This window comes from Lepisma saccharinum, chromosome 17 (genome assembly GCF_977018435.1).
Source record: "Lepisma saccharinum chromosome 17, izLepSacc3.1, whole genome shotgun sequence".
NCBI lineage: Eukaryota > Metazoa > Arthropoda > Insecta > Zygentoma > Lepismatidae > Lepisma > Lepisma saccharinum.
Genome location: NC_139245.1, coordinates 47,897,909 through 47,921,821, shown reverse-complemented (window position 1 = coordinate 47,921,821; position 23,913 = coordinate 47,897,909). Strand labels below are relative to the sequence as shown.

Here is a 23,913-nt window from a genome sequence, read left to right as displayed (position 1 = left end):
AAAAAAGCACAAATTCATTATTCCAATCTTGAAGCACAATTTTTTTCACTAGAGTGTAGAAACAAAAATATAACTGACAGTGAGTCAAAAGCAACAAAGAAAATACAAGAAAGACTATACACAAAGGAGACAATTGATATATTCATGCAGAAACTAGGGGAAGAAAGGTGGAATGCCATTTATCAACTACCCTGCACAAATAAGAAATTCAATGCCCTCCTAAATAAAATTTGCCTACTCCACAATTAATGCTTTCCTGTAAAACAAGTAAATATAACAAATAAAGAAAAATACTGGATAACAAATGGAATAAAAATATCTAGCAGAAAAATAAAATTACTTCATGCAGAAAGTAAAGTAAATAATGACCCAAATTTTATAGCCTACTACAACAAGTATAAGAAAACATATCAATTAGTATTATAACAGCCAAATATCAGACACAATGACATGAGGATACAAATATCGGATAACAAATGCAAATGTGGAATATAATCCGAAGTGTAACATGTCCACACTCAAACACAAGAAACATTAAATGTAAAAGGCAAAGAAATAACTAATCCATACGATGTAGCATATGTATTCAACACCTTTTTTATAAACTCCGTACCACGTGCTGGCCAAATAAAAATAAAAAGATGACCAAGACAAGCACAAAGCACAAAGGCTTTAACAGCTCTGAAAAATGAAAAATCAATCTTCATATCACCCATGTCTGAACTAGAATTAAGGGAAATGTTCAGGTCATTAAAAAACAAGCACTCATTTGGATTTGATGAAATACCAGATTTTCTGATTAAAGGTTGCTACAAACGTAAACCTCTCCTACACATTATAAATCATTCCTTTGAAACAGGTATCTTTCCTGACAGATTAAAAATAGCAATTTTAAAACCAATATACAAGAAGAATGATCCAAAAGGTGCAGCCAATTATAGACCTATATCACTACTTTCTGTATTCTCAAAAATTTTTGGACGTGCAATGTTAATAAAAGTTGAAAAATTCTGTAAAAAGTATTCAGTAGGAAGCAAGACACAACACGGTTTCAGAAAGCAAAAGAGCACAAATTCAACCCTGATTGATTTTATTGAACAAGTGGGTGAATCATTTGATAACTGCAAATACACACTTGGGATTTTCTGTGACCTGACAAAAGCCTTTAACTCAGTCAATCACGAAATGCTCCTAAACAAACTAGACAATTATGGCATACGAGGACTAGCACATAAATGGTTTAGATCATATCTCCATGAAAGAAAACAATTTGTTGAAATATGTTACTTAAATGCTGATGGAAATACAATATATAATCAATCTCCAGTTGAAAAAATAAATTGTGGAGTTCCCCAAGGCAGTATACTTGGACCTTTTCTATTCCTGTTCTATGTAAACGAAATGCCAAAAAGTTTGGATGAGGCACAGGCTATATACTGTATGCAGATGACACAAACATTATATTAACAGATCACTGTGAGCTTGCCTTAAAAATAAAGTAAACGACACATTGCTAAAGCTTGATAGCTGGTTTCAAGGAAATAATTTAATTCTAAATACAAGCAAAACAAATTACATAAATTTTACAGCCTCTCAAACTAAAAAACATTTAAATATTAATTTTAAGTCCCAAAATACAGTCTTAGTGCACGCAAAATAAACCACAATTTTGGGTATTGTTTTAGATGAACACTTGAAATTCTCAAACCACATCGACATGCTTCAAGAAAAGCTAAGTAAAGTCTGCTTTGCGCTGCGTGTAATGGTAAACATTACCAGCTTTTGGTCTGTCAGAAGTCTCTATGTAGCAAACTTTGAATCAGTAATAAGGTATGGAATCATGAGCTGGGGAAACATACTGTTTAAATGACAAAAAAGAGCACTTCGAATTGTGGCAGGGGTCAATGGGAAATATTCGTGCAGAAATATCTTCCGTAACTTCCGCTTGCTGACATTACACTGTTTGTATATCTATGAATGTCTGGTTTCTGTACATCAAACAAAATAGTACTTTTGAAACCAATGGAGATATCCATAGCTTGAACACGAGAAATAAAGATAAAATTAGAATGAATTTTGCAAGAAGGGACCTAAAAACTCAGCAGTTGATCTGTATAACAAGTTGCTCAGAGAGTTAAGACGCGAACCAAAAGTGGAAAGGTTTAAAAATAAAATCAAAACCATGCTAATTACACATTCAATTTACAGCATACAAGAATATTGCGTTGGCCTTGTCGCAGTGCCAGAGCCGGAAGATGAGCTGCAACCACTCGTCCTCGCTCTTCATCTAAAGGAAGCGGCAGTAGAGCTTGTCCGCCTGGAACAAGAAAGAAGCAATGTGAGAAGCAGGGTGAGTCGAAAGTCCCTGCCCACCCCTTATAAAGTGGAAGGGAGTGTAGATTGCAGCAATTGGTCATGGTACTAATATGTTAGGCATAGGGGGAAACTTTTTGGTGCATGTGATGACAACGTCCGCCATCTTGGATCCAACTTAATTTCTTTAAATGGGAAGGGGGTATGTGGGGCATGGTTTTGGGCTAGAATTTCAACAGGAGTTCAGTGGTGGTCAGATTTATGAAAACTTTAATGATAAGGAAGTTATGGGCATATTAAAGTGATAATTACGTATCATTTGCAGGTGCTAAACCATGCCATTGACCAAGGCCGAACGAATCGAGATTATCAAGCTGTGGGTGCAGAAGTACCCGTGCTGTTGCTCGTGATTTCAACGAACGGAACCCAGTGTCGCACGTTACAGTGTCCCAATTGCTGACCAGGTTCGAAGAGACCCGTACAGTCCAGGACAGGCCACGATCTGGTAGGCCCAGAACTGCCACTGACGATGGAGCAGCCAAGGCAGTGCTAGCATCGTTTGCCAAGTCTCCGCAGCGCAGCACACACGTCGAATGTCTGTGCAATGTGTTGTCAGCCAGAGTTCCATTTACAGGGTTTTAAAGATGTTAAGTGGCACCAGTACAAGCTGCAGCACCATATCTCTGAGGACGACTCTGATAGGAGAATGCAGTTTGTTACAAGAACACGTCAGTCTTGACGAAGGATGGCAGCTTCCCCTCATATCTTCAACAGGATGGGGCACAACCTCATTATGGGCGACAGTTCGTCACTATCTGGACTTTCAGTTCCCTAGTCAATGGATTGGTCGACGTGGGCCAGTGGAATGGCCTCCCCGATCACCAGATTTGACCCCACTCGACTTTTACCTGTGGGGCCATTTGAAGTCAATCGTGTATGCCGAAAAGATTCGGGATGTGGGCCACTTGGAGCAACGGATACTGGATGCCTGTGCACAAATCACACCTGAGATATTGCTCCGTGTCCACATAGCATGGGAGAACGTCTCAACATGTACATAGCACAAGAAGGACAGCATATTGAACACATTGTGTAACTTTCATATGCCCATAACTTCCTTATCATTAAAGTTTTCATAAATCTGATTTCACCACTGAATTCCTGGTGAAATTCTAGCCCAAAACCATACCCCACATGCCCCCCTTCCCATTTAAAGAAATGAAGTTGGATCCAAGATGGCGGTCACCAAGATGGCGGACGTTGTCAAGACATGCACCAAAAGTTTCTCACTAGGCCTAAGATATTACTACCATGACCAATTACTGCAATCTACACTCCCTTTCATTTTATAAGGGTTGGTCAGGGACTTTTGACTCACCCTGCGCGCGCGCACACACACACACACACACACACACACACACACACACACACACACACACACTCTCCCCCCCCCACACACACATATATATATATATGTATTATATATATATATATATATATATATACAGGGTGTTTCTAAAGGTCGTTTACAACGCTTAGGAGGTGATTCCTCGCACGAAAACAAGCAAAAAGTGTGAGTTCCATTTTTACGATTGAGGCTTCGTTTCCGAGATAGGAGCCTCGCAAAAGGTGACAAAGTGAACATCACACCTAACTGGGACGAATACTATCACAGATAGAGAGGCGGTTCCAAGGGAATCATAAAGGAATCGTATGTGCTCAGTCCGGAAGTCACTATGAAAAGTTCACTGCACGCATGCGCAATGGAGTCCTCAAAGGAATTGGGGATTTCCAGCAAGAACAATACATGGAAAAGGTATGTAACGCAGCAAGAAGGACCGTGACAATGAGAAATGCGTTCAAGACAACACATCCCGACCTCAAACATCAAAACATGAGCACCGAACACGAAATCGGAAAAGTTGAGCACGGTTGCATACCCCAGTTACACGCGAGGAATGAACGAATCATGTCATGTGGCATACGAGAGACAGGAGGAGGGAAAGAAAAACACAATATCAGATGATTGCGACAACGTGTATTTTTACACGCGACAACTACGTAATATCCCCCCCCCCACACACACACGCAACAAACAACAAATGCTACAATATCTTACGCACAGACAGTCCGTGTCACTGTACACCAACTGAAGATGTCACTTTCACCACACAAAGGGGGTGGGGAGCAATACCAAGAGTGTTCTCACTGGTATTTGCCGAGGGCAATAATCACAGACGGTTTTCAAAATGTCTGCCGTTTACTTCTACGCAGAGATGACAGCGACGAATCAAGGATTGTCGAGTACGAGCAAACATGCCAGGTGTATCTGCTACCGTCGCGGCGGCGACGTTGATGCGAGCAACGAGGTCCTCAGCTGATGTGACAGGTGTGTCGTATACGAGGGTTTTCATTTCTCCCCAGAAGAAAAAATCGAGAGGGTTGAGATCTGGCGACCTCGGTGGCCAAGGCACAGGCTCATCCCTACCAATGAACCTATTGCGAAACACGTCATGCAGGAAATGTCGTACATTACAATCGAAATGAGCTGGTGCACCATCGTGTTGGTACCACATTTCTTGCCGCAGTGCCAAAGGTACGGTCTCCAACAGTTCAGGCAGAACCTCACTAAGAAATGCATGATACGTGCGACCATTCAGGCGAACAGGGAGAATGTATGGTCCAATTAAATGATCATGTACTATCCCGCACCACACATTCACTGAAAACCTGTGCTGGTGATGGGCCACAAAAAGTGCATGTGGGTTGTCAAAGTCCCAGACATGACTGTTTCTACTATTGAAGACATCCATCCTGGTGAAAATGGCTTCATCTTTCCACTATACGTTTGCCCCGAAGTGAGGGTTTGTGTCCAGCTGATGCAACAACCATTGGCAAAACTCCATACGAGGGCGAAAGTCACGAGGTAACAGTTCTTGTACTTTCTGCAGTTTAAAAGGGTGCATTCCTTCCTCTGACAACACTCGCCAAACATTCACATGAGACTTGTTTCGTGCCCGAGCGAGCACTCGCGTACTGGTGCCAGGATGTTCTGCGACCGCTGTTAACACATCTTCTGCAAACTGATGTGTGCGTACACTTCGGGGTCTTCCAACTTCTTGCCGCGGTGGTAACACTAACCCTGTTTCACGCAGTCGACTGTCCACTACCTGAAAGAAGGTGTGAGACGGTAAACGTCTATGTGGAAAGCGTTCTCCATAAAGACGCCTTGCCTCACGGCTATTACCACGTGCCTCCCCATACATGAGATGCATGTCTGCTAGCTGCTAGGTCGTATACGCAGCCATCTGTGTAATAGGGAGCTGGAACTGCAGAGTATCGTTTTTGTTTAACACTGGCACACTGCACAAATTGGCCGTATCACCGTACGAACACCACAGACCAATTGTTGCGATACTTGACTTGCCCACTCCACCACGTCAACTTCTTTCAATGCAACATACTAGTACTCTTCAATGCGTATGACAACCTAGAGCGAACTGCTGATCATATCCCAGCACCTGCAACACGACTGGGACGACTGCCGGAGAGAACCAACCCTTCGAGCTCCTCTCGCGGGAACAGCAGTCATGAAGGTCAAACGTAGACTACGAGAGCCAGACTTGCCTGTGCAGCGCTTCCAAAACTGGTATCTTTTACGTCACAATGATCGCGTGCGAACACTCTTGGTATTGCTCCCCACCCCCTTTGTGTGGTGAAAGTGACATCTTCAGTTGGTGTACAGTGATACGCACTGTCTGTGCATAAGACATTGTAGCATTTGTTGTTTGTTGGGTGTGTGTGTGGGGGGGGGGGGATATTACGTAGTTGTCGCGTGTAAAAATACACGTTGTCGCAATCATCTGATATTGTGTTTTTCTTTCCCTCCTCCTGTCTCTCGTATGCCACATGACATGATTCGTTCATTCCTCGCGTGTAACTGGGGTATGCAACCGTGCTCAACTTTTCCGATTTCGTGTTCGGTGCTCATGTTTTGATGTTTGAGGTCGGGATGTGTTGTCTTGAACGCATTTCTCATTGTCACGGTCCTTCTTGCTGCGTTACATACCTTTTCCATGTATTGTTCTTGCTGGAAATCCCCAATTCCTTTGAGGACTCCATTGCGCATGCGTGCAGTGAACTTTTCATAGTGACTTCCGGACTGAGCACATACGATTCCTTTATGATTCCCTTGGAACCGCCTCTCTATCTGTTATAGTATTCGTCCCAGTCAGGTGTGACGTTCACTTTGTCACCTTTTGCGAGGCTCCTATCTCGGAAACGAAGCCTCAGTCGTAAAAATGGAACTTAGACTTTTTGCTTGTTTTCGTGTGAGGAATCACCTCCCAAGCGTTGTAAATGACCTTTAGAAACACCCTGTATATATATATGTATTATGTATATGTATATATATATTTGGAAGTAACAGTTACTTTTTTGAGAAACTGTTATAAAATCAAGTAGCTGTAACTATATCACAGTTACCTTTTGCAATATAAGTAACGTTTCAACACTTACTTTTACAGTTACTTTACAACACTTCAATTGCTAACTTGAATATTTGTAACATGGAAGAAGAGCTAAATTTGCTGCTCTAAACATTTTCGTCGAATCACCCAAGGCAAAATTTCAAGGCTGACCGAAAGCATGGACGCCAACTATCTCCTTGCTTCCTTTTTGTGAAGGAGGAAGGGGAACGTATTGAATCCTTCCCAGGATCAGGTGTCTCGTATTCACAAATATTTCCAGATTTCAGCGTTGATCATACTGAGAATGGAATCTGCTTCAGGAAGTCGCTTGGAGGTAACAAACAGGTCCACTCGGTTGATAGCTTCAGAACAATGAGTCCTTTATTTGATCTGTGATAGCGATAGAGAATGCATTGCGGATTTTCTGCAGTGGTAAGGGATAAGTGGCACGTGCAGCTTGTCGTGTCACTTCAGTTCGAAAGACTTCGTTTACTTCTGAAGGTTACTTTCGAAAAGATACGTGTTGCCCGTCGCTTCGGTCTGAAATTCAATATGGGAGTGATCTTTTTCATTACTGGTATAATTCTTATAATAACTTCTGTCCACTCTAAGCTTGCCGCTGTGGGGAACAAAAAATATTGTTTTAAATGTGTGTAGTGCGAACACAAAAACCTATTCAGAACTGCAATAAACAAAGAAAAGTATTTCCTGTTCTTACTATTGTTAAATATATCTTTCCATAATGAAAGCTTTGTAGGGCGTTAAAACATGTGAAATTTTACAAGGATAAACAAATAATAAATATTATTTAAAGTAAAGCCCGCAATTTTCTTCATACGGTTTACAATATTTTCTTAAACTGCCCATTATCAATCACAATTTTGTTTTCAAAAAAATAGTTATCTTAATCTGTATTTTATGAATTGCATTTGTACGTGGATTATTATTATAACATAAAATTAATAATCTTGAATAAATTAAAAAATGGGAAGAACTGATGGGTTTCAAAAGAGTACCTTTCGTGGTACAGTGTCTCTCAAAAGTTTTAGGACAACGACATTTTAAACTAGGCAACCCAATTTACACAAGGCGTTGGTGGGTTGCGTGTAGAGCTAGGCTCAATTTCAGGGTTGCCACATGCACAATAGATATTTATAAAATACGCGAAAGAAATAAAAACGAGTATTATTGTATAAAGTATTAAAAATATCACGATAATATCTCGTGTGACAACATTCCTTCGCAAATAAAAAAAATAGGTTTTCTAGTATTTCATCGCTGATGATATATACAGAAAGGAAAAGAGGTGAGAGAAAAAGAGAGGTGACAAAGGACAGGAGAAAGAGAAAGCGAAAGGAGAAGACGAAAAGTAGAGGAGAGAAGAAAGAGAGGATAGACGAGGAGAGGAGATGTAGTGAGGAGAAAGGAAAAATATTCTAGGAGAGATGAGCAAAGAAGAAAAAAGAGAAGAAAAACGAGATGAGAGAAGAGGAGACGAGAAGAGGGGAGTGGAGAGTAGAGTAAAGGAGAGAAAAAGAGAAGAACGAAAAGAGGAGGAGAAAAGTGCAGTCGAGTCGGAAATCTAAGACTGGAGAGGAGATACGAGGAGTGGAGATGAGTGGGATGGAGATAAGATGCGAGAAAAGTAGGGAAGGCGATATGTGATAAAAGCAGAGCAGAAGGAGAGGAGAGAAGAAGGAGAAGGAGAAGAGAAGAACAAAAGAGACTGGAGAGAAGAGGTAGTTGCAGAAAATATCGTCTCAGCGTCAAGAATTGATGCATTGGTGAAATTGTCGACATGAAACATTCAATAACATTTTGAAATGTATTGGAGAATGTATTAGATCGGTGCGAAATACCTTTTGGCTTAGTTCAGTACAAGATAAAATCTTCCATGTAAGATCTTTGATTTTACCTGCGATTATACCACTAAAAGCATGAATGTGATTTTAATATTTATAAGAATTATCCAATTTTTGTCCACTTCTCGGTTCGTTGAAATGGAGATTTTGTAATTTAATATTTCCCCTCCTCCCATCGTTAATTCGAAACTGAATTATTCCGTTTCACACGGCGTGGACAATGAACACAATGGGGTAAGTCTAAAACTTACGAAAATTTTCTGCCAACGGAAGGGTTTGAACCTACGACCATCAGATTGACAGTCCTGAATGGTAAACACTACCCTACAAGCTTTCGCTCCTGAAAGTAAGTAGAAGGAGCTGACCAATGTGAAATGTAGATGCAACTCTCCTCCTACATGTAATGTGCAAACAATACTTGTTTGTAACAAAGAAAACGAAGGTAGTACGACTCGGCGAAAACAATTAATGGAGAATTGCACATGATGAGAACTTTTCATTCGATATTTGCGGATGTATCCTTGCATTGAACTCGAGTGGGAAAAGGGGTAAAATTAGTACGTGCTGTATTGCACAAAATATAAATAGTTATTTCATTAATATTTTTCAATGTCTTTGAAGCAGTACACAGTTATTGTTAGAATATCATAATTCACGATCTTATACATGAAAATATCCCTTTGAACGTGTCAAATCATTTATTTGTTTATTTTTTTATAAATTCCATATGCAGAACAATGTAGCCACTATACACTGCTATTACAAATAATGTTACCATGCTCTTGTTTAATAGAAGGGGATTTAAAAAAAAAAAAAGAACACCTAGTATGGAGGATCGAACCTGGGACCGTAATCAATGCTTTCAAGAACTCTAACCAATACACTACGCCCTTTGTTACCCTTGGAGCAACAGTTTTTAATTATTCTGTCGCGTCAATATTGTAAACGTTATCCTGCAAAAAGAAGTCCAATACTCTGATATTGCTCTGTACTTCTAGAATTACTCTATACACATGCATTTGAAATTTTACTCTGAATTCATTTCTTCGTTGTTAGTATATCTTAGCTTGTGAATATATTTTATTTGTAATTTTATAACGGTTACATGAACATCTACGAAATAGTTCCTTATAATAGGCCTAACCTCCGGTTGACCAAGTTGCCAATATAAACAAATGGAATACAGATTGTCTTTGAGCTTACATTGTTAAAAAGGAGCGGATACACGTATTACTATCCCAATACTTATTGAATAAGGTTTCTTGTTTGTCAGAAATTATCACTTAAAGTATTGCATGTTGAGCTAGTGCGCACCTAGCCGCCTCTGATGAAATCTATCATTCTTCAGATTCTCTTTAAAATTCGACTCTGGTCACTTGTAACATGCTGGGTGCAGACACTGTGCATCGACGGACAGTGTTTTGCGATAAGAAGCGGCCTTGAATAGCGTGAGTCACTTTGAACGCTAGGCCTTTGAACGCTCAATTTTGTTTTTACATAAATGAATCTGTTTCTTGCGCAAAAGTCTTCAGGCTGCAATATTGGATGGTTTTAGTTTTATAATGCAAAGCTAGCAGACGTCAGATTCACCGATTTAGTCAGGACAGTGCGTTACTTTCAATCCCTGTCCCGACTTTTTCGAACTGCAATCGTGATGCGAGAATGTCTCTTTATTATTGTTTTTTTTCTAAACTCACAATTAGACATGTTCTTTATTGTAATAATAATTCCTAGTACGCAAAATTAAATTTATAAATATATTATTTTCTAAACATAGAATTATCATGACTTTTCAATGACGCTCGCACTATTTGAACTATTTTGTAATATCTGTCTCTCTCTCTCTCTTTATATATATATATATATATATATATATATATATATATATATATATATATATATATATATATATATATATATATATATATATATATATATGGGTCTGGCCCCTCCCTCAAAGAAATCCTGCGTACGGGCCTGGTCTACGTCAATGACAGAAATGCAAGCAATATTTTTATTTATTTTGATCCCAATTAAAGGAATGTGGAAGAATTTAAAAGAAATAAGAAAGAGCAGAACGACTGTTGCTCTACGTTAAAAATTGTTGTTTTTCCAGGAAGAAAAATAAGAAGGATATACTCCAGCACTTTAACACAATGTCCCACGAGACTCTCTTGACTAATACTGTCAAATGTGAAGTGATTTTATGAATAAAATTTTCCGCCTGTTTACGTCTAACGTTGCGCAGATTTGGTAGTTCGCAAACGGTGTAATTATTTCGTGTTACCTTACGCAACAGCAAATACATTTCATAAGACTGTTCTGAACACGAGACTTGCGTCATTAAACAAGCATTTCGTCCGTTGCAGTATCACAGGAAAAGAATATCGTCCTGCAATGTTCAAGCCTCTAGATATTTTCTATTAATAATGTATAAACACAATAATAAGTTAGAAGAAATAACTCGCATTTTACAACTACCAATATTCTCGTTTTTCTTCATCACTTCGAAAATTATTTCTCGAAGATATGTGCTATACTACAAGAAAGCAATTCAAAATCAAAGTAAAAGTTCAACTACATGTATACCCAACGACATTTACCATATTGGAAGGACAGAATACTTAAAAATTGTTGTTTTAATCGAAGATAAGGGCGTGGTGTAGTGGTTAGAGTTGTCGATTGGGTTGTTAGTGGTCCCACGTTCGATCCTCCTTGGGAGGTATTTTCTTTTTAATTCTCCTTTTATTATAAACAAGAGCATGGTAACATTATTTGTAATAGCAGTGTATAGTGGCTACATTGTTCTGCATATGGAATTTATAAAAAAATAAACAAATAAATGATTTGACACGTTCAAAGGGATATTTTCATGTATAAGATCGTGAATTATGATATTCTAACAATAACTGTGTACTGCTTCAAAGACATTGAAAAATATTAATGAAATAAATATTTATATTTGTGCAATACAGCACGTACTAATTTTACCCCTTTTCCCACTCGAGTTCAATGCAAGGATACATCCGCAAATATCGAATGAAAAGTTCTCATCATGTGCAATTCTCCATTAATTGTTTTCGCCGAGTCGTACTACCTTCGTTTTCTTTGTTACAAACAAGTATTGTTTGCACATTACATGTAGGAGGAGAGTTGCATCTACATTTCACATTGGTCAGCTCCTTCTACTTACTTTCAGGAGCGAAAGCTTGTAGGGTAGTGTTTACCATTCAGGACTGTCAATCTGATGGTCGTAGGTTCAAACCCTTCCGTTGGCAGAAAATTTTCGTAAGTTTTAGACTTACCCCATTGTGTTCATTGTCCACGCCGTGTGAAACGGAATAATTCAGTTTCGAATTAACGATGGGAGGAGGGGAAATATTAAATTACAAAATCTCCATTTCAACGAACCGAGAAGTGGACAAAAATTGGATAATTCTTATAAATATTAAAATCACATTCATGCTTTTAGTGGTATAATCGCAGGTAAAATCAAAGATCTTACATGGAAGATTTTATCTTGTACTGAACTAAGCCAAAAGGTATTTCGCACCGATCTAATACATTCTCCAATACATTTCAAAATGTTATTGAATGTTTCATGTCGACAATTTCACCAATGCATCAATTCTTGACGCTGAGACGATATTTTCTGCAACTACCTCTTCTCTCCAGTCTCTTTTGTTCTTCTCTTCTCCTTCTCCTTCTTCTCTCCTCTCCTTCTGCTCTGCTTTTATCACATATCGCCTTCCCTACTTTTCTCGCATCTTATCTCCATCCCACTCATCTCCACTCCTCGTATCTCCTCTCCAGTCTTAGATTTCCGACTCGACTGCACTTTTCTCCTCCTCTTTTCGTTCTTCTCTTTTTCTCTCCTTTACTCTACTCTCCACTCCCCTCTTCTCGTCTCCTCTTCTCTCATCTCGTTTTTCTTCTCTTTTTTCTTCTTTGCTCATCTCTCCTAGAATATTTTTCCTTTCTCCTCACTACATCTCCTCTCCTCGTCTATCCTCTCTTTCTTCTCTCCTCTACTTTTCGTCTTCTCCTTTCGCTTTCTCTTTCTCCTGTCCTTTGTCACCTCTCTTTTTCTCTCACCTCTTTTCCTTTCTGTATATATCATCAGCGATGAAATACTAGAAAACCTATTTTTTTTATTTGCGAAGGAATGTTGTCACACGAGATATTATCGTGATATTTTTAATACTTTATACAATAATACTTGTTTTTATTTCTTTCGCGTATTTTATAAATATCTATTGTGCATGTGGCAACCCTGAAATTGAGCCTAGCTCTACACGCAACCCACCAACGCCTTGTGTAAATTGGGTTGCCTAGTTTAAAATGTCGTTGTCCTAAAACTTTTGAGAGACACTGTACAAACGACGGGCCTCTACAGCATTGCTATCTGCCAAACCATACATGAAGTGCACAGTGGCGAAGCGTCCTATGAGGCCAGGAGGCCGGGCCTACCCACGCCATTACTCTTTTAAAGGTGTATTTACTTATTTCGTCAAAACACATGTAATGCAATGGAAAAGTTTGGAATTTTCATTTATGATAATTACAAAAAAATTCTAACCCTGTCCAGTATACGAACTTTCCACGGAGTGAGGCACATTTGCTGGGGCCTCTTCTCTTCACATTCCGTCGTACGGTCGTATATGCGGGAAGCCTAATCTTACGAGTACTGTACGTATGCTTATAACGTGCTCCTGAGGCCGGCCTCGCGGTGTTACCCACTAGGACGAACAGAATATCAGCAACACTGCATTTCCGCCAGGGTTGGAAATTTGTGGTGTACCGGCATTTTTTGTAAACATTAGCCTGTGTTCGTGCAGAGATATTTCTATTTCATTGTACATTCTCCATATTTTGTACGAAACTTAGGTTTTCCTTCCTTTCATAGACAAGTGTAAGTGAAATTGAAAATTACGGAGTACTGGAATTCTGATTTCGCTTTCTGGTCAGAGTGCTGATGGTCTTGTCGATTCACCCAACACCGTAGCGTAAACAGAAAGTCTAAAGAACTTATATGTGTAAAGTAAGTCTACGTACCAAATTACGTAAATTAAAATGCTAGCTACACCTTATATTTACAAAGTAGTTTTACTTTCACTGGAAATAGAATAATTTATTTTTATCGTGAACGGGGATTCCCTCGTTCGTTCCCTCTCTGTGAAAACTTGCCTCCTGCTCAGGACGCTACAAGGGAGCGTGGCTCGGAGCGCGAGGTTCGTGGCGGTAGAGCTTTGATTGTGATTCGTGTCTTGTGCAGCGATCAGATTTATGCAAGAAGTGCCGGACTGAAATGCAAGAACAATCGAGTTCTTATGTTCTTAATTGAGTGAAGATGTAATCATCGGTAAGGTAGGACCCACTTTTGGTCTTTCATGTTTCCTTCTTATAACAATCATTTCTAAAATGTTTTCAACTATATTTTCCTTTGGAAGTAGCAGTGGCAAGTGACAGCAAAATATATATAAAAAAATAATAATTAAAAAGTTGTTGAAACGTTATTTAATGCGTTAACAATGTCGTCGAATAGATATTACAAGCAGACATTTTTTTGTGCAGCCGACACAAGCGAAGAGGTAGGCAGTTTCGTTTACCCTGAAGGGATAACAAGAGAATAGGGCGGTCAATGAGAGTACAATGCAAGGGAAGACTTTTTTTTGGGTTTAGGACAAAGAGTGTTGTGTTATGGGGTTATTGCGCGGACCATGTCTGTTTCAGGTCTGGCGGAACAGGCCAGTGTTGTCACATTGGATTGGCAGAAAAGAGCTGAATTGCGCCTAAAAATTGGGATTCTATTCTCTCAAGCAACTACATTTATTATAACCTGTTTATATGTTACATAGTAACCTGTCGTGTTGCCGGGTCCCAAACAAGGATCCTATGTTCTATTATCACGTAAAGGTGTCTACTAACACAAGGGGTAGAACAAACTAGGATGCGAAGTATACACACTGAATGTGAGAGGTCACCTTTACTTATGTTTTTCTTGAAAGCCCCGTGGTGGTCATCCTAACACGTTACGAAGCCAGGTGACCCAATTGTGGTCATGTCAATGTTTCCTGATCATCTTTAATTCATTCTCCATACATTCTCATCGTCACGACTAGCATAGAGCAGAACAATTGAGACGAAAATATTCAAAATTTAAATTATGTTTACTTGCACATACAGGTGTCAGAAATTCATTTATCTAGAAAGCCAAGACTGGAATTAACTACAACCATTCCTTTAGTTAGACAACAGATAACAATGGAGTTTTCCTCGGTGCGAGGAAGTCTTGCTAAAAAAAAACTAAGTTGGCAGCAGTAGAACGTACCAAACTGACAGTCGCTGAAAGTTCGGAATTCTGTCGTCTGCTCACGGCACAAACGTCAGACTGACCCGAAAATTATGGGGGTGGGGGGTGGGGTTCTAGCCCTTTTCACCTCAATTGCAAAATAAATTTAGAAAAAAAGTGATGAAGAATTAACAACAGGGCTCGAGCACTATTCGTTGGATTTTCGCGATGTCCCATGATTGGTATTTCTTTCTGGAGGTGTGTGCATAAATCAGGGGTTGAAAAAATACAAACAAATAAAAAAACCGAAATGAACAAAATCTAGATCGATAACATCTGGTGGGCGGGAGAAGAACGTCTAAGACATAATTATCGTATTGATGGCCGGTAACAACACTTTTGAAAACATCACGCCACTGGCAAGTAAAGAAGCGGCCTGGAGAGACATTGAACCACTGTCCATGACATAGCCCCCCCCCCACTTTCTTTTTACAGATTTAAGCAACTAATGCAAATTAACGCACTTTTGTGCCTACCCTGCTAGGAAATCTACGCTTCGCCACTGGAAGTGCATATCTTCTCGTTCCTGATTGGTGTACATGGTCTCAACAAGGCCCACTCAGCATGTGCCACTCATCAAATAGCTGGTTGTGTTACAGGAAACCAACCACCTGTGGAAGATAGACAAATTCCAGTGAGTACATGTTATGACAGCCTATAACTCGGAAACCAAGCATTTCCGGACCTATGTTCATATAATTTTTTTTCATTGTTTACATGTAAGGAACATATTACTGAAGTATGCCACCTATTTCTGGGACACCCTGTATATTTAATAATAATAATCCTGTCACAAAAGTTAATATTGACCACATTTCTAATCGAAAACATGATGCATTTTGTATTACCAGCTGTGCATGTAGGTAATGAAAATGTAGTATGTTTTTCGATTTAAAATATGTTTTTTTTTTGTTGTTGTTATGGGGAATTGGAAAAGTGGTTTTCATATTTGAAACTGAAACCCCCCCCCTTCCTCCCCCGACGAGAAATAATAGGTAATTCGTCCCCTTCCTACAGGAATACCTTCCGCCTTCACTGAATAATATAAATATTTGAAGACTTATATTATGTATCAACCACAAGCATAAATATAATGCATGTAACTCTTCATAGATTATTTTATTCCAATTAATGATCATCAGTTGTATGTAATTATTTGCATGAAAATTTTTAGCACAAAGTAACTGTAAAAGTAACAACTGTAACTTAGTTACTTTTCAAAACGAGTAACTGTAACACTGTTACTTTTTGAAGCAAGTAACTGTAAGTAGTTACTTTAAAAAAAGTGACTTTCCGAACAGTGATACAGGGCCTCCCCGATGGCGTAGTGGTAACGTCATCGCTTTGAAATCAAGGGGTCCCGGGTTCGATACTCGATACCCGGTGGAGGCACATAGTAGTTCGGAATCCTCTTTAAACTGTAGGTCCAGTCCTGATTAGCCTATCTGTGCATAAAGTGGACTTGAAACAACAAATCAATCAATCAATGTATGTATGTATGTATGTATGTATGTATATATATATATATAATATATATACACACACACACAGTGTGTCGCAAAATAGTCTTTACACTCTCTGAACGTCAATAACAGGAACACTAGGTAATAATATCGTGCACGAACTTTTTTGGGGGTCACATAATAGCTTAAAGTTATAGATGTTCAAAATGAGCAACATTCGCAGAACAGATCGATAAACAGCAGATACTGTTTCTGCGGGAAGGGAAGCGTTGGTTGTCTCAATTGCATGTCCCACGTCACTCATTGTCTCTGGCTTTGTGGCGTACACAGCCTTCATCACAGTTCCCCACAGGTAGGAATTTAACTGTGTTAAATCAGGTGATCTGGATGAATATTCGACTCACGTTTCTCGAAAGAAAAGAAAATCTCACCTCTGCCGTTTTGTGTTCACTAATGACTACCACCTGGCAGGCTGTGACGGGACTAAAAACAAAAGTAGGCCTATATAATCTCGCACAGGTTCAACATAGACATTGCAGCTTCAAATGCAAAAAATCCCGTCAAGTCATCTTTAACAGTTTCTCTGTTATTAAAGTTCAAAGAGTGTAAACATTATTTTGGGACACTCTGTATGCGGCACGATTGAACTCAACCGCCGCAACCAAATTGCGCACACTTTGCAACGTCCACCCACGCAGTGCTCAGCACCACGGCGCAGGAGTACTGGTACTGGCTGCGTTCAACACGCTAAACACTGCAGTTGGGTGGTCGGCAAAAGTTTACCCATATGTGCTAACTGATTCAGTCGTAGTACAAAGTCTCAGAAATATCTCAGGGCTTGCTGGGTGTAAAGAAAGACTAAACCAGGTTTATATATAGATGTAACAGTTTATTATAATCCTATCACAAGGATGTCCATTAGCACACTTACACACGTGTCTTTACCTTTACCCTTACCACTCACGTGCATTTACCAGTACCACCTTTAGACTCGAAGAGATAAGGGGGGAGCAGGGAACATCCAATTCATTCCTCGCAGTGAGGCGCCAATGGGGACCTAATTTTATTTAGGGCCTGGTCGCCGCAGTCGTCACGGGTTCCCCTGAAAGAGAGAGTAGGTTGTCTGGAAACCCAACGCCACACTACCCTGGCGGGGTGCCGCAGGTTGATAGGGGAAGGAAACCTCTCGCAGCAAGCGGAGCGGGTCCTCTCACTCTAAAGTGGAGTTGTTCTCTCTCGCCAATAAGCGGAGTGGGGTATCTCTCACTCGAAAGTGGAGTGGGTTCTCTTGCCAAAGGCAGAGTTCAACCTCTCTCGCTGGAAGGCGGAGTGCGGCTTCTCTCGTCCGCAGGCGGAGGACAACTTCTCTTGGGTGCTTGGTCTCTCGCAAGAGCGGAGTTATCCTTTCTTCCAGGTCCGTTGGTAAGAGAGATCTTATCGGGAGCCGACCAGAAAGCCAACTGAAGTCCGGGCCTCGCTGTGCTGGCTTTATACTCACGGTGGCGCATGGGTGATGAAAATAGTAACTACAAGTACGCGTTGCTAACTCATTTTTTTACATATTGCAACCTTCGTACTGTGAAACATCCAAGAAGTAACATTAAGAAAACACTAGTGGGAAAATCACTAGTTGCACGTGTCCATATAAACTAAAACTGTGTGCATTCAGACAATATAATTAATAATGAGCCTCGCAGGACACTGCAATCCTAAACATCGAGTTGAACAGTGTAAATGACAATAAATGATAACATTTACCAAACACAACGACCACGCAAGGTCTAATAATGAGCGAAGTTAATAAACGTAGAGGTGGACCCGTTAACATTTACAGAATACAGCGACCACGCAGGGTCAAATAATAATAAGCGAAACTAATAACCATAGAGGTGGATCCGTTAACACATTTAAACATTTAGCATGCATTCTTCATCCATACCTTCTTAGCAAAATATAATATTGCGACCTCGCAGGGTTGTTAAATGTGGCGACCACGCAGGGTCGTTACAACTTTAGATCCAGAATTGTGCACAAATCTCACTGCCCGTTTTTGCGAACATTGCCACTTTGATAGCTTTAAAGTCTGTGCGCAAAACTGTTTCTTTTTCTTTAGACAAGAAGAGAGAGAAATTAGAAATAAAATAGTAAATCTCTTAAGGATTAAATAAAAAATATAATTTGACCAGTAAATGTAGCAAGTCAAGATACAATTTTCATACCAATTTACATAATACAGTAAGTCACTATTGTTGTTTTCAAGATACAATTTTCATACCAATTTACTCAAAAGTTAGGTTAGGTTAGGTTATGTTAGGGTAATGACTGAACAACAAACACTTCTGTCATCGAAGCTTGTGACCTTCGGTATAAATACCGAGATACACCGACCATTACATTCTAGTCCACCAATCAGGTTCATTCTCTATGCCTATCTCATGCTACCCTTCCAGCAAAAACACGTGTAAGTCCACACACAAACAAACAACAGAAGTGAGACGGCTTGAGAACATTTTATATCTGACAACATCGCCTCATTTATTTGTGCGCAATCCTGTACATTGTGACAGCTTGTCAACGGCTTATCAGATACCACTGATAAAACCGGAAAACTGTGCGCAATCCGGCTCTAGCCGAACTCAACAGCACACTGCGATAGAAGCATATTAGTGTGGCAATACCTGCGAAAGGCAACCAATTTCCCAGAACAGACTAGCTTGGACGCTTTTATAGGAATTTTTAGTTCTCAGCGATGAAAGCTGAGACAATGTTAAATTTTTAAATTTCTGTATCGATTTTACTTAAGTAACAACGATTGGTTTGATTAATTTTTGGGGGCCTCCCCGATGGCGCAGTGATCGTTGCCTTGTAATCAAGGTGTCCCGGGTTCGATACCCGGTGGAGGCACATAGTGGTTCGGATCCCACTTTAAACTGTAAGTCCAGTCCCGATTAGCCTTACTGTGCATAAAATGGACTTAAAACACCAATTCAATCAATCAATCAATTCATTTTTGTTATATAGCGTCGCTTTACTGCTACTTTTGGCTAATCACATTGATGAAAATGAGTGATTATGTGCCGAATTTCATGGTACTCGCAGAGAACATCCGTGTCTAGGCCGGGAATCGAACCTGGAACGCTAACCTGTGCTAAGCACCCTGCCACGGAGATCGACCGCTAACAAGGAGTGAGCGTTGGTATATTTTGTTAACTGCTGCCGTTTCCAACAGATTGGGGAAAGGGGGTTTGTAAAAGCGATGGTTTGTAGTCTTCAGAATTTAAGTTCGGTTGACGGCTGCGTCATACAGAAATGCAAGTCGTCTCAAAATGCGAGACGCATTTCAAAATAAGAGGACGATTATTTATAAAAAGTTACTGGCAACTGTAATCGGATCGCGTCTGCGCAGTAAAATCAACTGGTACATTGGTGACTCAGAATCATATTTTTGCTAGTCAGCTTTTGTTTATCCTGTGCGCTAGAGCGTGTAAAAATGGCTCCCCGATTACACAATTCCGTCAGTTGAGAACTGTGTTCTGTGACCAAGGTGTGCTTTTTGTGGATTTCATGTAGCGGGGAAAAACGATCTCATCACAGGCCGTACTGTGAAACGGTATAAAAACTCAGACGTGTCAAACATAACCGACGACGAGGAATCCTGCGCTCATGACAACGCTAGACCTTGACCTCAACCTCCACAATTCGGAGGTTCGGATGGGAGCTTTTTGATCATCAGCTGTATAGTCCGGACCTTGCACCTAGTAACTATCGCGTCCTCCTACACCTCAGAAAGTATGGCTTGATTTTCTACGATTTGAAGAAACTGAGGTGTTGGATGGGCTGAACTCCCAGACGGCGAACTTCTATGCGGAGAGTATAATAAAACCTTGTTCCACGGTACCAAAGGTGCTTGGAAAATAATGCTACGTTGAAAGAAGAAGTGGATATGTGCGCGTTTGTAACCATTAATAGTGTGTTGCTACACTTATTTTCTTGATTGATAAAATCAATCAGCCGTTATTTTTTTAAATGCGCCTCGTATTATATATCATCTAAAACTGGTACAGTCAAAAAGTTTGTTTGAAACTCACCTTAAACAAAGACAGACTAATCGGGACTGGAGCTTCAGTTTATTAAATTAACATGTGTTCCTAAATGAAGAGAAATAGAACCCGGTGCTTACGGTGTAGATGTTATGAAACTTGAGATTATCTGCCCAGGAGCGGACTATGCCCGGGACTGCGTTAACAGGTTTGTCGCACATCGGTGCAGAGACGAACATGGCGCGCTTTGGTGAAACTTTGTTCGGCATGGTTGCTGGAGGGTGTTAGAGATTCCTAGAAATCAACAGAAATATACAAGTATTTGAAGAAGTACTTTCCTACACATACCTAAGTGCAACGTATTTCGTAACTGTATGCTTTCCGCGCAAATCTTGTTGATTGATTGCTTTGGTTTATTTTACTTTGTTTTCTGCCATTTCTGGCTAATAGCGGCCGTTGTAATTTCATCCGTAGTTAGCATTACATACATTTTCTTTTAAATTCTACACATGTTTAAAATCCTATAGTAAAGAAGCTTGCTGATTACTTACGTTGTAATTTGATGCAGAAAGAATTTTCTAATCACGCTTTTGTCTGTAGATTAGGAGGTTAACGTATTGTACTCTTAGCATTATAATTAAATTCATAATACTTATCGTATTGCTATATACAGTTACTCACAATATTGTTCGTACAGGGCAAACACATCAACAGAGTCGGATTTGCTAATGAGCATTTACATAAGGATCAGGAGCTTTGGGACAACGTGATCTGGTCCGATTAAACCAAAATAAACATGCACGAATCAGATGGTGTGACCAGAGTGTGGAGGAAGGCAAATACGCAGGACAATCTTGCCAATACAACACCTACGTTAAAACATGTTGGAGGATACATTATGATCTGGGCCTGCATGTTAACTAAAGGAGTTGGGAAAATGCAAGTCATTGGTGGAATCATGGACAAACAAGTCTGTAATAATATACTGAAGAATAACGTGGAAATAAGGGCCCAGTAAATGGGGTTGCCACGTGTCTTCACGTTCCAGCAGGATAACGACATCAAACGTACTGGTTGATTTTGAATGTACCAAAGCAGTTGAAAACAACTAGTTCAAAGTTCAGATCTGAATCCGATTGAGAATTTTGGACATTTTTAAGAAACGTGTCCATAAACATGAATGCAAGTCAAAAGATGATCTGAAGAGGGCTGTAGCTTTAGAGTGGGAAGGAATGAGCCCAGACATCTGCAAGACTTTGGTCGCTTTTATGCACAGGAGATGCCAAACAGTTATTAAGGCCAAGGGTTATGATTCTGACTATTAAATTGTCTCATTTTGTAACATTTTTATGTTTTTCTTTCTGTTTTTATTGCAAGTGTACGAACAGAAATGTGATATCAAAATAGCATGTTTGTGCTAAAATATAATGTTCTTTCGTTATTAATAAAGATTGTGAGAGAACAAACGGTTGTAAATAAATCACCATGTATCTTATAATTACATGTAGGAGGAATACCTAATGTTCTAAGGCTTACTGTAATTTTTGCTTTCGTTTACTTCTCACACTTCATCTGGACGAACAACATTGTGTGTAACTGTATATGTTATAAGAATATTAGGATTATTAGATATGATTACATTAGTATGTATGCACTCCACTGTCCATGCATGCAACGTTCTCTACGCTTCAGAATCTAATTTCTAAGAAAGTGATAGTCTTCACTTTAGAAAACTAATAATAGCTAGTTTCTCCAGACTTGAAACTTAGTTTTAAAAGTATTTAAAGTATTGTAATGTTGCCTTGTTTTCCTGTACAACTTGTGAAAATGCAGTTTATCAATACAAGAGTTAAATTTCATAACCGTGATTGTAATTTAATCGCGCTTAGTAAAAGATAATACAAAGCCATGAAAATCCTAACAATTTGAATACTTCCATTAGAAGAAAATAATGACACTAATTTTACTTTAAATGTGTATAATGTTTAAATTTCACATATGTACTTAAGACCCAGATCTATAGCCCTCCGTGGTGGAGTGGTTAGCACAGCGCGCTATGACGTCAGGGTTACCGGGTTCGAATCCAGGCCTCATCTTCGATGAGCATTTCATAAGCATGGGCTACAGTGTGTCCCAATTCCCCATGGAAATATCAAAATTATAGTGGAAATCAGTGGCTTGAGCTGTGTAAAAATCGCGAGGAAGCATAGACCTATTTAGCTGCCTAAGCTGGTTTCCATATTGCAGTAAATATCTTGGTTCTCTCTTATTCAGTTTTCTATTAGTTATACTCAGCTGTAATCTATATCGCAATTTAATCTAAAATCGCAGTTTAAAAACTAATTAAGATTCATGTATGATTCGAACTTTCGACAACCCCCAACTTCCCACTTTCGAGCATTGAATCTAAATATTAAGTTATTATAGTAATTAAAATTTATACGCTACAATAAAGTAATACAACTAGAACACATACCTTTGAATTTTTGTGACCTGCACTGTGAGTTACTTTGTTCTTCGGTGTCCTGAAATATTAAGGATGTTTGCAAAGTTTCTTATAGCCTACACCTAAATTGTTGCTAGGCAATAAATCAACATTAGATGAAAATGTCGTCTTTCATTTGTTTAGTACCAAGAATTGAAATTAATATTTGGAACGATTTTTGGCATCGATCAGAATTACCCAAAGCATGGAAAAGCTATACGCGATTAAAATTACAACCTGAGCGCTAGTATCGCATCCAATATGGCCGCTGTATATAGGATGCATCTCTTGTTCACGTTCAGTTAGTAGTTGGAACCAAGGTTATGTGGTTCATTCAAAGTTTTCAATAGGCCTCCTCGATGGCGCAGTGGTAGCGTCGTCGCCTTGTAATCAAGGGAGAAGCTTTGACAGAATATACTTAAGTGAGGTTTTCCTTTTTCTTGTTCAGTCGAAATGAAGTTTGAAAATCTAAAAATGAAAGGGGAGGAAATTTCATGCTAGTCTCTACATTCAATTCGAAGGCTGCCACTTATATGATGATATAAACTGGACAATCCCGATAATATAACTGCAGTGGCCTTAGTAAACTTGACCGACAGGTATAAGACGCTAGAATTCGAAAATCTTCAAGTTAGAACTGGGGCCTCCCCGATGGCGTAGTGGTAACGTCATCGCCATGTAATCGAGGGTTTCCGGTTTTGATACCCTGTGGAGGCACATGGCAAAGTGGTTCGGATCCCACTTTAAACTGTAGGTCCAGTCACGATTAGCCTTACTGTGCATAAAGTGGACTTAAAACACCAACTCAAACCAAACCAAAGTTTTCAACGATTTCAAGGAACTGCAATTTTTGACCACGGTAACGAGTGCACCTAATTTGAACCAAATTTCTTAAAAGCTAATAATAAATAACATACACCTAGCGTAAT

General features: G+C 39.5%; 1 protein-coding gene and 1 long non-coding RNA gene across 3 annotated transcripts in view; one reads left to right on the top strand and one right to left on the bottom strand.

Moving 5' to 3' along the window:
* Positions 1–23,913, top strand: part of Obsc (Obscurin) — a 493,648-nt gene that overhangs the window by 22,692 nt on the left and 447,043 nt on the right. The gene's annotated exons all lie outside the window — the stretch shown is intronic.
* LOC146001297 (uncharacterized) lies at positions 1,685–23,072 on the bottom strand. 2 transcript variants are annotated; one of them, XR_014443561.1, is made up of 3 exons: positions 22,976–23,072; positions 15,461–15,607; positions 1,685–2,317 (listed from the first exon to the last, which is right to left on the bottom strand). It is a non-coding gene; the product is annotated as an uncharacterized LOC146001297 (long non-coding RNA). The 2 variants fall into 2 exon arrangements; XR_014443560.1 differs by having other exon boundaries at positions 15,473–15,607.